Genomic DNA, 13,519 nt, shown 5'->3' with positions numbered 1-13,519 from the left:
GTTCAAGCATCATGTCTCTGCATCTACGCAATATTCACTGGCTTCCAGTGGCAAGCAGGATTGAATTTAAGGCTTTGAGCCAGGCTTATCGGGCACTCCAGGGAAAGGGAAAGGGGAAGAGCACTTCTACATTAGAGTTGGTCTTCTGCACACCACTTCTGGAGAGTTGGAACCAAGCAGCCGAACTCCATTGGTGGTGCTCCCTCCACTGTCCATGAAGGATTGGACACACACCTGTATACCTGTGGGGAGGTCTTCAGCAGCCAATCAGAAGGCAGTGTCCTGAACTGCCCTTCCGGGTTATAGAATACCACTTGGCTTCTGAAGTGATGGAGGCTCCAGCCTTCACATTGATTGTGGGTTAAACAGCTTTTCACACCACAAATGTGGCCCACACGTGTCCCAGGCTGAGGGCTCTTCAAAGAGGGACACGATTGAAATTCCCGAGGCAAAGTATTGCACTGAAGCAGCTTTCAGGGCAGATTTCTGCCTGTTATTGATTCATTTTCAAGGGATAAGTCTGTTTCACAGAACTTTACATTCCAATCACACCAGTGGTGATTGTGCAAGAACAGGCCTGTTGCTGCCAGGGTTGTTTTTAGCCACAGTTGTAGAACTGGTGCTCATTTCTAGTCACTCTTGCAAACCACGACCCTGCAGCAATGTTTTTATATGTAACAACAGAGCTCTACATTTGTTTAAAATAATCAGTAGATCTGTGGTAAAGGTTTGCACAAATTCAAGTTATGGCCTGGGGGAAGTGGTACTTCCAAGCCCTTTGCATCTTCTCTAAGGCAAACAGTTTCACTCACGTATCTCACTGTTTGTGATGACACCAAATGAGCATGCATACAACTGCACCATTGTGCTTTTTTGAGGGGGGGGCGTGGCGGGATATTCTATCTTTATGACTCAATTTGCTACCGCAAATTCTCTCTTCTTCTAAGATGGATTGATGGATGGGTGGGTGGATGGATGGATGCATGGAAGGAAGGGTGGATGGATGGAAGAATGGACAAACAGAATGATGGGTGGAATATGGGTGGATGGATACTTTTGAGTTAAAGGGTGAACAGAAGGAATCATACGTATAGCACAGTGCTGCAGAATTTACAGCCTCTAGGCACTGTTAACAGATTATACAATTATATTATATTGTATCACGTATCTAGCACTTACTACTCCTATGTGGAGCACTGAAGCACTTCCCTACACTGACAGCAAGCTACATTGTGTAGGATGAGTGGTTGGGAGTGTGTTGTTTTTGTTTTGAGCCTATAAGGGAAGTGTTGTCATATCGTGCGTGATGACCGCTGAGGTGTGACTATTGTGCAATGGGACGCCGCATATGTCGGTTTTACGGGTTAGGGTATGTGAGAGATAGATATGCAGATTATAATTAAAACTAACCATCTTAGTCCAGTGGGACGCTATGTTCTTGTGGGATGCTATGTGCCCATACACAAATAAGGTGGGTAATCAGAGAAGGGCCATAATTCCATACAGCAACATGTGTCAGGCAGATATTCCTTTGAATTAATACAAGGATAACAAAAAGGCAAGAATTAGAATTGGTGACAAAAGTAGTAGCTGTTCACAATTTTATTTTATGTATTTTTTTGATACTATCTACTGCTGAACAAATACACCCCATGAAGGGGGAAGGATGTGGAAGAGCAATCACGGCTGGCAACCTGAGCAGAAATACACAAACTTCAAAAGGTCCAGATTCCACCCACTCCTGGTGGGATGAAGGAAGCCAAACTTTGAATATAGGCCTTTTTTACGCATGCCATAATAACGCATGCCTTAACAACCCGGTCGTTACAACGACCGCGTTATTATTTCGCATACCATTACAACAGAAGTCTGAACCACGACTTGCTTTTAGGGGGCGCTGGATGTTGAAATAGTAAAATTTACTTTTCCAACTTCCGTCTGTGCAGACACTAGGGAAGGTGTTGGATTTTAAATCCAACACCTTCTTCCCCCTAACGCAAGTCGTTTTTCTGACTTGCGTTGTAACGGTATGCGAAATAACAATGCGGTCGTTGTAACAACCGTGTTGTTATGGCATGCGTTGTTTAGCATGCGAAGTAAAGGCTGTTTACCCCAAACTTTGAGCGATGGTTCACACCCCAAGCCCCTTCAGGCTCTCAACAGCTCTGAAAGGCAGACATGCACCAGTCAGGGGAGCCCTAGTTCATTTGTAGCACAGACCCCATTTAGACGGGGTGGCTCCTCCACTATGGCGGAGGAACGTCGCCCACTGCTGAAAGGCAGCTGACAGAAGAAAAATAAAATGACAATAAAACTATTTTGTTATGATTTTATTATTCACTTCCAGTCTGCTGAGTCTAGCGCCAGACGGGCCATGTCTTAGCGTCAGCAGCAGGGAGAGGAGGAGTGGTAGTCACTGAAAGTGCGCATGTCATTTTGGCCAGCCGTGTTAGGACAACCAAACCGACATGCGCACCTGGTCTAATCTAGGGCTTGCATAGCTATGTGGCCCCATAGAACATCCACAGCCGGGGTATACGGTCCCTATAAGCAGCAAAGGATGCTCCCATACAAAGGTCACTTCATCTAGGGAAGGGAGGCCAGTACCTCAGCTTTTAGGATAGTGGCCTGAAATAGGCAGCAAATATATAAGAATGGCGTCTCCTCTTGCTGGTTGTGTGGGATGAATCCTGCCCTACAGAAGGGGGAGGGAGTAAGGAGAAGGTACACAGACTGCTCTCACACACACCCGCTGCCACCGCTTACAGGCAATAGGGGCTAGCAAACCACCCACATGCACCCCCCCACACGGATGTATGACATCACAACGCATGCTTTCACAACGCATGCCTTTACAACGCGGTTTTCACAACGCATGCCTTTACAGCGCATAGTGCTTTGGGGCGCTGGATAGTGAATTGTTTAATTTACTATTCCAACTCCAGTCCCCGTGGATAGTAGGGAAGGTGTTGGATAGTAAATTAAACCTATTCCCTATCCTAGAGCGCCCCCCAGCGTAATGCGTTGTAATGGTTTGCGTTGTAAAAGTTGCGTCGTAATGGCACTGCGTAGTAAAAGTTGCGTTGCAAAGGTTGTCTCCCCCCCCCCACACACACTCACACACAACCACACACAGACTGCATGTAGGGTCAGCAGCAACTGCCAACACTTCACTTTTGCTTGTCCTCAGAGTGATGAAACACTGAAGACCTCAGCCGAGCCCATAAGCCCCTTCATCCCTCCCTCATTGGCTCAGCCTGATAGAGACTCAGCCAGGGAGGGGAAGAGGTAAAGTCCAGTTTGGGAAGGTGTGCGTGTGGCAGCCTGTGTTGCCTGTCCTGCTGCCTCGTGCTCCTCACCACATCTCTGGCTTGTTCCCGCCCAAGTTGATGCTGTCACTTTGATCTCAACTGAGTTCAGGAGGCAGAGACCTGGCGACCAGTGGAACCTATACCATCATGCCATGCATCTGGCTGCATGCCTGCTTGCTGCTGTGCATGTGTGAGAGCATGACTGTAAGAACATATGCGGTCATACTCATCATCTAGTGCAACCGCTAGCACAAGGATGCTTGGCCAAAAGTGGTTGTGAATCCCAATAAATGGTGGTCATCCCCCGCATCCGATGGCCACCCTGGCAATGAAGCAGCATTACTGCAATAGGTTGCATCCCTGGCATTATGTGGTCATCCCTGGTGCTTAGTGGCTGCTCCTGGCAGCTGGTGACCAACCTAGACATTTAGTGGCCAACCCTGGAGTCTATTGGCCACCTCTGGAGTGTATTGCCACCTCTGGAATAAGGTGTGCATATATGACTTTAGGTTGGATCCCTGACGTTTGGTGGTATTCCTAGCACTAAGTGGGCATCCCTGGCTTCTGGTGACCCGTTCTGACATTTGCACCCCCGGCCCTGTGGTGGTGACACATGGGCATCCGACCAAACTAATGTGCTTCTTAAAAATAAAAATCTGATTTGTGAGGACAAATGAATATCATTTCAGGAAAGGACAAACTGCTGATTGAAGAAATGTGAGTTTGCTCAAAATTAAAAGCTGGTAATTGAGAGCAAATATATGTATTTTTAGAAAACAGTACGGTGGTCTCAGAGGAACCGTGCAGGTATTTATCAACAAAATATAAAAATTGTGATTGAGAGCACAAAATGCGTGTTATTCTTTTCAGAAAATGGCAAGCAATGTTAGTGAAGAAAATGATTTACCTAAAGTTAAAAGCCGTCGTTTGATAGCACAGTAAGCGTATATTCAGAAAATACTAAAACTATTGCATTTCCAAGCAATATTTATTTATCACATTGAGGTCAATTTCTCATTTCTCCTGTCTATTGACTGCTTCTTCTGACATTATCATCACTATTGCTGTTTGAAGTGTCAACCTGTAAGCTCTCCCCGCACAGAAAACCTGAGGAATGCCTCTTCTGGCCCACATCTGAGTACAGTGAGAGCTTTATAAATTTTAAATTTTTCATCATATCTCTTCCAAATATGTTTTCTGTATTTATTTGGAAGGGCCATATTGGAAAAACGAGAAAATAAACATGGTAGAACTGATGGAAGATGCCAGATAGATTTTGGAATAACATGCTAGGAGGTCATGCCAAACTGCACATCTAGATTATCTGAATTACCTTAAAACCTTACGGTCTGTTAGGAAAGACCTTATTATTAGGGGTGGGCATAATTTCTGCTCCACCGGCAGAGTTTGCAGCGTTTTTCTCACCCCTTCTTCTGCTTGAAATGCAGAGTTCCGGCAAAACTCTGCCAACCGCCGTGCCGCTGAGTTTTTTCTCATGTGCGGCTTGCCAATGTTAGGTTGGTGCGCATGAGCAAAAAGTTGGCCCTCTATTGTGATTTTTGGGCGCTAGAATGCCTCCAGGTGAGATTTCTCAATGCTGGTGGTTGTAGCAGGTCACAGCCGATTGCGTTGAGAAAGCTGCCACTCGAGTAGAAAATCTATTCAAGCCGCATAAAGAAGTGGTTCCCTCTGGCGTGCTGCGTGGTGCCGTTTGCGCTGATTTTACAGCACAGAACAAGCTCCCATCGCTAAACAATCAGTGTGAGCAGCATGATGTGCCAAATTCCGCCCGCTCACTGAACTCTGCGGAATCTCATTAAGTTTTTATGTACCTCCACGGAATTCTACAGAGTGAAGCTCCGCAAGTTCAGCCCACTCCTAATTATTATGGAAATAGGACATGAAAGATTACCATTTGCCCCATTACCTTTGGGTGCCGACAACTAAGAATTACACATATGTTGGATTATTTAATGAGCTGCCTTCCAGTGCTGCTGTATAATGTTAACCATTTTGGCTATTATTTTAAATTTTGTTGTTAAGCCCTATTTGGCCACTTTAAAAAAAACTTTCAGTGAAAGAGAAATCACTGAAGCTTCGGCCTAGCCCACTTGCATGGATGGAGCAATTTAGGTCATGAACATGTACCCCCCCCCCTTTCAAACATCTTCAGCCAACACTGATAGCTATTCTAAATACAAGGGCATCCCTGCCGTGTCTCGCTTCATTGGATCGCCTCTGATGACAAGCAAATTCACCATTGAGAACCATGTGGAACGTTTTACACATATGAATGGGGATTTAAGGTAAACAAAGGCAGAAGAACAGAAACAAGAAGGTTCAAGGACCTTGGTTTACAGCTTCTGTTATTTAGACAATAGCACCACAAGGCTAGGACTTCAATGGCCACACTTAAAAAAAATGCATTGATTTTTTGCACAGAATCATGCACCGTCTTCCTTGCTTGGACAATGTACTTTTACCCAGTTGGGTGCTTGGTCTCAGTTTGTGCCACCAGTGTAATTAGGGGACCAAGGGAGCAAAGGATGCTCCCTTGGTCTACTGTCATTTGGGCACACTTCAAAGAGATCAGCAACATTCTGGGGCTGTGCAGGAACCAGAGGAGCCATTAACGCCTGAGTGCACTAATCTGGGTATCTCAACCCACAATGGCCTGTCCGAAAACACACAGCCCCCAGAATGTTGCTGATCTCTTTGCAGTGAGCCCAAATGACACTGTGTCCCAATATGGTGTGCAAGAAGATGCCCTCCTCTTGTGCACATTTCACATGGTGATCACTGTTCCAGGATGCCCTTTGGAGGAGCTCCAGCTGAATACGTCTCAGAGCAGCTTTATATGGCAGCCTCTCTTGGGTGCATCTTGGCCGCCTCTCAGTCCACATCACCCAGAGGGGCCACGTCTCCCTGAGGCTTCTCAGGCACCAGGAGGGTGGCTCATTAGTGCTTTGTGAATGCACCACAGGCTCCCTTGTGAGCCTCCCTTTTAGGACTCTCCTCTCGGTGCGAGTGTCCTCTGGTAGGCTTGGCCACTTGATGGTATGTGATGGTGTGTTTGAGGTCTGTGCACCTGCACTTCTGTGTTATTGGCTGGTTGTAACCTTCCTTTATTTGCATGAATATCCTCATATGCCCTTTACCTACTACATCTCAGAAGCCAATGAGGTCCCATTGTCAGAGTCCACCTCATTTCACGGTCTTAAATGTGCGAAGATTGAATGGGAAAGTGAACCTACAAGTCCCAGAATGTAGCTGTGCTGTTGTCAAAAAGGCCATCAATTCAAATATTACACTATGAAGTGTTAGTTGTAGGACATACATGAGGGACCTTATCAGTTAGCCTAATAACCTAGATAAGAAAGAGTAATGTTAGAATTGATTTATACAAACAACTAATAGGGATCCACGTGCCATGACGAATGCCCCAGACCATTTAGGCTAATTCTAACAGGTAGAAACATGTTGACAGATAGTAAATGGGTATGAGTCGTTATTCTCTATCTACCCAATCAGCTATGATTTTTAATCATACCTAGTGTGCTACAGAATAAAGGTATTACCCTAGGGACACTAAGGTATTTTTACGTTTACATCTGGATCCCCACTTCCGTCGGTGTTGTCCGGTAAGATATATGTAAGAACTCCCTCCTACCTATACAGTCTTCGATTTGGTTGAGACCGCCTGGGTGGTTTTGCCCTAGCGGGGATGGGAGAGGACTACTATGAAGAATCATGACACTGAGGGGGATATTGCCACGTATCTTTGGCTTGCGATGCACAGAGTTAGTGGCACCAGAGTTGAAAGAGTATGCAGTCTGCGACGAGGCCTGTGCAATGATATTAACTTTGCCATAAATAAATCAAGGCTCAGTTCCAAATGTGTGACCTACTCGACCTCAGTGTAGGCCAGAGGCAGGGTCAGCAGGGGCCCACAGCCATGTGTCTTTGGCATGCGATGCACAGAGTTAGTGGAACCAGAGCAGTTGTTAGTAGTGTTCGATCACCTCCGTAATGATGATCCTTTTCTTCTCCAGACTGAACCGCATCTTCCTCTTACTCCTCTCCTTGCATGCAATGATATTAACTCTGCCATTGGGAGATCAAGACTCTGTTCCAAATGTGTGACCTAATTGACCGCAGTGTAGGCTGAAGGTAGTAGTCAGCAAGGGACCACAGACACGTGTCGTTGGAATGCTATGCACAGAGTTGGTGGCACCACATCGAAGGGAGTACAGTGATATAAAACGTCACATTAACATATGTACTCGCCCATCAGAATATCAAGACTCAGTTCCAAATGTGTGAACTACTAGACCGCAGTGTAAGCCGGAGGCAGCGGTGGGGTACGTCAACGAGTAAGGAGTGCTGGGGGCCTGTGCCGCGGAGGCCAGCGATGGTCTGAGGAGGCTGCCAACGTCACAGGCCTCAGGCTTGGAGCTTGCAATGGCACATGGTGGGCCCTCTTCAACACACGTCGGTGTTGGCAAGTGAGCAGTGAGGCCTGTGTGCACAGGAGCGGGCAAGATGGGTCTGGGGAGCAGCGGCCCGGGGTGCAGCAGGTGCACAGGATGGAAGGCAACACTGGTCACAGCGTCAGCCTCATGGAAGGGTGAGAGGCGCCGCCCTGGTAGACATATTGGCCATTCCAGAAGAGAACCACTCCCAGAGCCTTTTATTCACACCCCAAAGCTAGCCTGGCATACGCCAGGCCAGCCCACTCCGCTCACGCTTACAGGGGGGGACAGATCACTGACATAATATCGAATACACAAATATAGAATTACCAAAATATCGAAGAAAAAATATAGAATGCAACAATATCGAATTCCTATGTACAACCAGGTAAGTACAAAAATGTCGAATCAAAAATATAGTTTTAAAAAACTATAGTTAGTCAAAATATCGAATTTTTTTAAATGTCTTAAAAGTAATTTAAAATGAATGAAATAATAAATATAATTAACTGAAACATACTTAAAAATACTTTAAAACTTTAAAATTATTAAATAATTAATTTAAGTTATAAAAAATATACAATTTTATTTTTTAATATACATATATATATATATATATATATATATATATATATATATATATATATATATATATTACCTACTGGCGGTCGCCAGTAGGTATATATAGTTAGGATTTTTTCTCTATGGGATTTTTGAAAATTCTATATCTAATAACTTTGGCGTTTGTGGACGAATTGGCTGAAATTTTCAGGAAAATGGAACATTTTGTTTCTGAGCAGCCCCTGAAAATTTGGGGGGGGGGTCGTCAAGGGGTGGCCGAGAAAAAAGGGGGGTCCCAAAACGCGTTTTTCCCATGTTAATTTCCATAGGGCGGTTGGCCTCACTTTTAGCCCGAACGGCTGAATGGATTTGCACGAAACTTGGCAAAATTGTAGGGACTGTTAGCCCGATGTGCCTTTGCTAGGTCTCAATATATGTGCTCCAGTGGATTTTGAGAAATTAACGTTCAAAAAAAGATATATATCTGTAACAGCGCTCCGGGCAGCGATCCGGTTCGCGTACTTTTCGCGTTACGGAGCTTTGCGAAACGAAGCTGATTGGCTCTCCGGTGTCTGTAAACATTCCAAACAGTCCGTAGCGGCCGTCATCTTGTCTCTCGGTAGGATCGAGAGACAAGAGGAGGCCAAAGCGAAGGGGCAAATGACCATAAGGGGGCATAGTAGATCCTCCCTGACCCCCTAGGTTTGATGTGGAGGCTTTAAAAGGGCCCCGCGGGGCAAAAAAAAATAAAAAAAAAAATCGTTTTTTATCGTGGGGTGCGCCCGGTATGCGTAACGGAAAGCGGACTGGGGAGCGTACTACAAGGAAACAAGAATGATTGACTTTTAACTTATTGTATGTTTATAGACTTTTTTTTTTTTGCTGAGTGACGTCTCGGCCTATCTCCACGGGATGCAGTCCCTACCATCTCGGCGTTTAAGGCCAGGGGGACCGGTAGTGTGGGAGAGATAACGTCTGTTAACGTTCAATTCGAAGGAAATCAGGAAGTGTTGATAAACATTGTCTGCGCCATCTTGCCTTTTTTCAAATGCCACACTTTTGTCGTGCATGGCAGCCATTTTAGATGCCTTGACCAGACCCACTCTCTGCACGCTGTCGATCCTTAGCATGGGTCCCCACCCTCGCAAGCATCTCCCCCAGGCACTGGTCACCCCCGCTCTCTGTCTTATGCATGGGCAATAAACCTCCCCCCATCTGCGCTGCTCTTCCTTGAGAATCACACCCTGTGCCCGCCCGACACCTCCCTTTCGCCCTATTCACTACCGCACCCTCTGACACTCCTCTTCCTCTGTGTCCGATTGTCCAGGCCGGTCCCAGGCTATCACCTAGCCATGCAGATGTAGTTTATGGCCCCAGCTGTAAAGAATCACCCCTCTTCAAAGGAGTTACAGTAGATCAAGGCCCCCACCCGATGAGATCCGTCACACCACACGCGTTCCTACTATCTGAAAACCATCCTGTATTGTGATTGGGGAGGGGACCGAGCCTGAAGCGGAAGATTCCAGGGATGCCTCTTTGTACATCAAAGTTTTTACAATTATGTGTCACATTAAAAATATATAGCACTCCAACAAAGTAGTAGGATTATAAAACTTTAATAACTTATAAATATATACAACGCAACAAAAACAGTAAATACATTTAAACATTTTTTTTAAAAAAGAAGCAACAATGGTCAGTAGCTGTGTTTTGTGCGAATAGTCCCAAGGCAGCACAACGTGCTGAGTTCTGGACGGCACCCAGGTGATGTTACCTGGGTGCCGCACTGGTTTTTGGTATCCTCCGAAAAACGGCGTGGGGCGTCCCGGGAGGTGCGGGGGGAGGCCTCGTCAGTAGCGGTCTGTTGTGCGAATAGTCCCAAGGCAGCAGAACGCGCTGAGATGTGGATGGCACCCAGGTGATGTCCAGTAAGTTGCCGCACTGGTTTTGGTATCCTACAATGCTGCTCCGAATTACGGCGTGGGGCGCCCCGGGGGGGGGGGGGGTGAGGCGGCGTGAGCGGGCCTCCCCAGGTGGAGGCTCGTCTGCTGTAGTGGGGCGCCCCTTTACCGTTTCAGTTGCCATTCCGTGGGGCGTCCCGGAGGGTGCGGGGGGAGGCCTCGTCAGTAGCGGTCTGTTGTGCGAATAGTCCCAAGGCAGCAGAACGCGCTGAGATGTGGATGGCACCCAGGTGATGTCCAGTAAGTTGCCGCACTGGTTTTGGTATCCTACAATGCTGCTCCGAATAACGGCGTGGGGCGCCCCGGGGGGGGGGGGGAGGCGGCGTGAACGGGCCTCCCCAGGTGGAGGCTCGTCTGCTGTAGTGGGGCGCCCCTTTACCGTTTCAGTTGCCATTCCGCCCGCTTTTGGTACACTGTGCCAAAATCCGCCATTCAGCTGAGTTGCGCCCACTCTTGCGGTGCAGCGATAGGCGGCTACCACAGGACTCTCAAAATGGCGGCAGGCTCTTTCCTTTTTGGGCCTGGTCCACTGAAATGGCCCTGGGACACTTTGGAACTCGGACGCTTGTCTACTAGGTCTTGGACCCCATTCTCAAAAGCGTCCCCTCAGCCTTGAAGATTCTACAAAAGTCATGGGGGCCACCGACTCCTGCAGGCTTCTGGTGGGGAGCGGCTGCCATGATTGCTCGCGGAATGACCACGACGGAGCCACGAGATGGTGGTGCTTTCATGCTGACGCCAGCTTCAGTCTGAAACATCCAGAAACAAGGTGGGGCTTTCATCGTTTGGGAAAAAAAAAAGTTTTAATCCAATGAAAAGTGTATTTTTAGGTCATATGATCAAGCCTTCCATCATTAGGAAACCAAAAGTAAAATGAACCAATGAAAAGTTTTATAAACAAGTCACATGACCTGTTATGCGGCATAGGGCTATAAAAAGCGTAGAAAATCCGTTGGCACGTGAGGCGGCGTCAGTAGCGGACCGATGTGCGAATAGGCCGAAGGCAGCACAACGCGCCAAGATCCGGATGGCACCGAGGTGGTGTCCAGCAAGTTGCCGCACTGGTGTGGCCATCCTACAATGCTGCGCCGAAAGTCGGCGTGGGGCGCCCCGTTGGCCTGTGAGCTCGCGTCAGTCAGTGGGGGCTGTTTGAGGATCTGACTGCATTGGAAAGCAATGTGATGCTGTGCGTCGCCCCCAAGATAAGGCGGCGTCAGTAGCGGACCGATGTGCGAATAGGCCGAAGGCAGCACAACGCGCCAAGATCCGGATGGCACCGAGGTGGTGTCCAGCAAGTTGCCGCACTGGTGTGGCCATCCTACAATGCTGCGCCGAAAGTCGGCGTGGGGCGCCCCGTTGGCCTGTGAGTTCGCGTCGGTCAGTGGGGGCTGTTTGAGGATCTGACTGCATTGGAAAGCAATGTGATGCTGTGGATCGCCCCCAAGATGAGGCGGCGTCAGTAGCGGACCGATGTGCGAATAGGCCGAAGGCAGCACAACGCGCCAAGATCCGGATGGCACCGAGGTGGTGTCCAGTAAGTTGCCGCACTGGTGTGGCCATCCTACAATGCTGCGCCGAAAGTCGGCGTGGGGCGCCCCGTTGGCCTGTGAGGTGGCGTCAGTAGCGGACCGATGTGTGAATAGGCCGGAACCAGCACAAGGCGCCAAGATCCGGATGGCACCGAGGTGGTGTCATAGTTCAGAGTTCTGAGAAGCGGGGGGGAGGCGGCACAAACGAGTCTCTCCCTCCATGTGGATGGGACCGAGGTGGTGTCTAGCAAGTTGCCGCACTGGTGTGTGTTGAAAATATGAAAGATCCTCAGCAAGTCTATGTTACTTCAATGGAGCGCCGTCTAGCTGAGTTTAGCCCGCTCTTGCTGCTACAGCGACAGGCGGCTGCAACAGGACTCTCAAAATGGCGGCCTGTTCTTTGGATTTGGGCCTGGTCCACTAAAATGGCCCTGAGACACCTTAGAACTCGGACGCTCGAATTTTTTTTCCTTTCCTCTACATGCAAAAAAGGTAAATGCCCGGTACGTTACCTGCCTCATCTGCCACGATGTACTCTCCAGAGGAACCGAAAAAAAATATAGTTATGGTAATTGTGGCAAATAAATTTCATGTGGACAGATGAGTGTTACTCTAATAAATACAGCATATGAACATCATCATAATCGATGGTTGGTGGAGACATTTTGACTATATCCTGGACCTGCCCGTCCTCGCCCAAAATGGCGCCGGAATAAATGGGACTCGTAACTCCTTGTTGTGTACTGGTTGCACAACCTTGATATCACGAGATATGTATGCAGTTTTGAAGCACATGGCGGGCGGGGACGAGAATTGATTGAATATTTCGACATCCCTATTGATATTAAGTTCTGATGTGTTATTGATTACTGTACTATTGAAAGTTCGAATTAACGTCACCCATGGTACTTGCCCGCAAATGTATATCTAGATAATTTTATTGTAATTGGCCCTGTCGTTTTTTAATTATAAAATGTACGTCCACCGATTCCGCAACTGTTAGACACCTTAGTTCTTGCAACCTAATGGCCCGCCCATTACGTTCCTCTACAGTGTAAATGTCTCCACATCATATACGATTACAGTTTGCTCCGTGGCCGGCCCACGTGGTTATAGGCCCGTATTTGTATACTGACATTTTCACAATAAAGGTTTTTAAAAGAAAACATGGTAGTAGTATTTACATTGGTAAAGTTTTTAATAATAGTCACTGTTTTCGAATCAGTAAAAGGCAAGTGAAATAAAGCAGTCCAATTACATGAAGGGTAAAAGGTATAATACGCAGGTACGCAGTAAAGATAAATGGTCAAGGGCTGTTGTGTTTTCTACTCCTGCAACATAAAGTGATCGATAAGAATCTGATATTCAGGCGTATCGGCGACTAAGACAGCAGGCCGAGCCTCTTTTGCTCAACAGCTCCGTCATGGGACGAAGAAACGCCCTTTTTCTCGAAAAAGGAATATATTTTACTTGCAGGACAGTTGTAAATTTTCCGGGAAAGTACATTAGCCTGGAACATTATAACATATATGTTTAAGAAAAAATAATGTTCGAAAGTAATAAAAAGTGTAATTTTTAGGTCATATGACCAAGCCTTTCATCATTAGAATAAGAAAAGTAAAATGAACCAATGAAAAGTTTTATTAACAAGTCACATGACCTGTTATGCTTACGTTACGCGCTGC

Source organism: Lissotriton helveticus, chromosome 8 (genome assembly GCF_964261635.1).
Source record: "Lissotriton helveticus chromosome 8, aLisHel1.1, whole genome shotgun sequence".
Classification (NCBI taxonomy): Eukaryota; Metazoa; Chordata; class Amphibia; order Caudata; family Salamandridae; genus Lissotriton; species Lissotriton helveticus.
Note: the sequence above shows the minus strand (reverse complement) of the source record.